A 3,273-nucleotide genomic window follows, 5' to 3' on the forward strand; every position below is an offset into this window, starting at 1 on the left:
ATTCCTGCTATTTCCATTCCTTCACAGAGCTGGGCCCTTAAATCCTGAAGACACTTCAGAAAATGCTATCCAGCATTCCATCTTAGCAAAGGATTATTCCAACTAGTCCACGGACCTCTGAGCATCCTGCCAGTGATGGCAACTGACCCCTGGCCGTGTGTGGGCTGGTCCTGTGCCATGTCCCTCCTGGGGCTGCCAGTGGTGGTGGCAGGGACACTGTGGAGGGAGTTGGTTTTCCCAAAGCACGCTGCTGGGGAGCACCACGCTGACCCACCCGAGCGTGAACCCAGCCTCCCACTGCTTTATTTGCCCAAAGCAGCCGGGTTTTTCTCCCTTCTCTCCACCCAGGCAGCCAGGCTGCAGCTGCCTCCCCTCTCCTGGGCCTGGGGAGGGACTTCAGGTGCCATCGGGCTATAAATGCTTGGCACCAGCCCCGCTGTGGGGGTGCTGCAGTTTTATTTGTGCGCTCAGGGTGTGCACGGGCAGGTATGGCCTTTGCTGACTGAGGAATGGGTTTGCACCCTTGTGTCTCTATCTCCCTCCCCCCCAGCTCTCAGGTGGGGTGAGCGCCATCAGCTCTGCCAGAGGGATGTGATCACAGAGTGTGTCCAGGCCTCCGATCGATCACTGAGTGTCCCCAGAGCTCAGATCTCAGTGGCCCTGGGCAAGATCACACAGATTGAGCTTGGAAGCTGGGCTGGAAGTCCTTTATAGCTCCAAAATAATTTGAGGAATGAAGAAAGCAAATTCGCTGTGATTTATCCCACCAATCCCAGAGTGATGAGGAGGAGTTTGGGGTCACACATGGCACAGGGGTTGCAATGCCTTGGTCTGAACTGACCATTGGACGATGTGAGAAGAGAACACAGGAGGTGAAATGTGTGGTTCTTGGGGGTTTATTTGCCATAGGAAACAATTTGCATTTCTGTTTCCTTCTGCCTGGTATTCACAGGCAAGACAAAATTAGCCAAACAATCTTTCTCTGAGCTCTGAGGTTTACTGCCCTGTGACTCAACTTCCCCAACTGTGTTCTAGGGAGAACAATCCTTTCTTCCCAGTCAGCAGTGTGGGAAGCTTTGTGCACCTCCTCCTTCAGGCAAAGCTCTGTCCAGAGCATCCAGATGGGAAGAAACTCTGCACTTGTGTGCCTTTAATCCCAGTTCCAGGACTGAGAGTTTGCAAACGGCCGGTGAGTGTGCCACAGGACCGTGCACGTGCTGGGGACAAGAGGAGATGCTGATGGCACAGCCCCTCCGGAGAGCACAAGCACAGCCTGGTGCCTTCATTCCTTGGGGCCAGCAAGGGTCCAAGCAGTGAACTCATGGATTCATGGAGGTTGGAAAAGCCCTCTAGGATCATCCAGTCCAACCATTCACCCAGCACTGTCAAGGCCACCACCAAACCGTGTCCCCAGGTGCTGCATCTCTGCATTTTTAACACTTCCAGGGATGGTGACTCCACCATTTCCCAGGGCAGCTGGTTCCAGTGCCTGGCAACCCTTTCAGTGGATCCCAGGGTATGATGGGATGCTGAAGGACATGTTGCAGATCTCAGGGGAAGCTTGGCAGTGCCTTGGTCTCTCTGCCTGTGCAGGAGCAACCCAGGGTGGGCAACCTTCATTTCTAGAGGTCCCTGTGCAGATATCTTGGGGTGGCAGAGGCGGCTCCTCACCTTATTGTGCCTGTACTGAGCAGAGGAGGGAGCTCACCTGTCCTGAAGCTCAACACAAGCCTGGAGAGCTTTTTCACATCATCTCTGGGGTGGAAGTGTGGCTGTGAGGTGGCCAGGGCTGAGTGGGACTTGGTGGCATTGCCAGGCTGGATTCATGCCTGGAGGGGCAAAGCTTGGTGCCACAGCCTGCAGTGCTGGCACAGCTTAACAGGCTCCCAGCAAAGCTACTGGCACGAGTGGCCCCTGGTCTGGGCAGTGTGCTGGGGGGCTGGGGGGGCTTTCACAGCCTGCACAGCGATTCCGGGCAAATCCGTCTCAGGATGAGGCAAAATTAAATAAAAAACCGACTCAGTGCCCCAAGCACGTGTGAAGTTGTTTTCTCAAGGGTTTGTCCAAACGCTGAAGTTCCCATTCTCCCAGCAGGAAGAGGAGAGAAAAAAAGCCAGGCACAAAAGCCTTAGGAGCAGTCACTGGCTGGCGTGGGTGGGAAGGGGGCCAGGCTGGGCTCCGTGCGGTGGCAGTAATTTTCCACACGCGGTGGATTAGGTGAGACTCTCGGTCAGGAGTGAATTCTGTTTTTTTTCCCCTTCTTCCCCACCTCCTGAGACCGGTGTTGGATGGGAACCTGGGAGAGGCGAGATAAAGGTTTTCTCTATCAGACAGCTGTTGAAAGATCTCAAATGAAGAGGCAGGCATCGCTCAGGAGCCATTCAAGGCAGCAAATGTGAAGGGTAAACTGCAAAACAGGTACTGCTTGTTGCCTTGAGAGGCCTTTGAAGATACATCCTCTCGTGGCTGGGCAGCTCCCCTGACCCCGGTCTGCCTGGGGCTCTCCAAGGCTCGGTGAGCTGCTGCCCTGGTGGGCTGGCTGTGCAACTGCCTTGCCAGCTAGAGCTGGGAGAGCATCATTTCGCATCCATCAGGAGGCGGGAAAGGGGTAATCATCCACAGGGGCGAGGAAACCTTCAATTCTCCCGGTCCTCAGGTAGGGATGGGGTAACCATCAGCCTGGATGAGGGAATCTTGCACCCTCCCTCCATCCCTCCCACAGTCCCCAGGGCTGGTGGCTGCCCTGGGGGATGTGCAGCAGAGCCCAGCTCATCGCCCAGGCTCACTGACAGCCAGCCCTGACCCTGTCCCACGTCTCAGGCTGGACACATCCTGGAGCATGCTCGACTGCCCCCTCCCTAAGCTGCTCCTGCCCCTCCTGCTGTGCCCGGGTGGGACGCGGGTCGGGTGCGGGGCACGCACCGTGGTCCCGGCCATGGTGCTGTTGCCACGTGTGTCACGAATCTAATCAGATCTCACGCTCCAGGGAGCAATTTGCTTCACCATGGGAAAGCGGGAGACGCCTGTGCCGGGCCTCGCACGTGGCTCCCCGCCCGCGGCGTGGTGCCCAGCGGGGCACCGAGGGCACTGCTGGGGATGCTGGGCAAGCACGTGCTGCGCTGGGCTCTGCCCCAAGCCGGGAGGCACTGCTGGGCCACGCCAGTGTGGCCGCAGGGAGAGGGCTCCCAGGAGGATTTCTTGTCTCCTTCACCCCGTCCATCCTGTCACTGGTTCATCCCATCCCATCCCATCCCCACCCTATCCCATCCCACC

Source organism: Corvus brachyrhynchos, unplaced genomic scaffold (assembly GCF_000691975.1).
Source record: "Corvus brachyrhynchos isolate BGI_N302 unplaced genomic scaffold, ASM69197v1 scaffold262, whole genome shotgun sequence".
NCBI lineage: Eukaryota > Metazoa > Chordata > Aves > Passeriformes > Corvidae > Corvus > Corvus brachyrhynchos.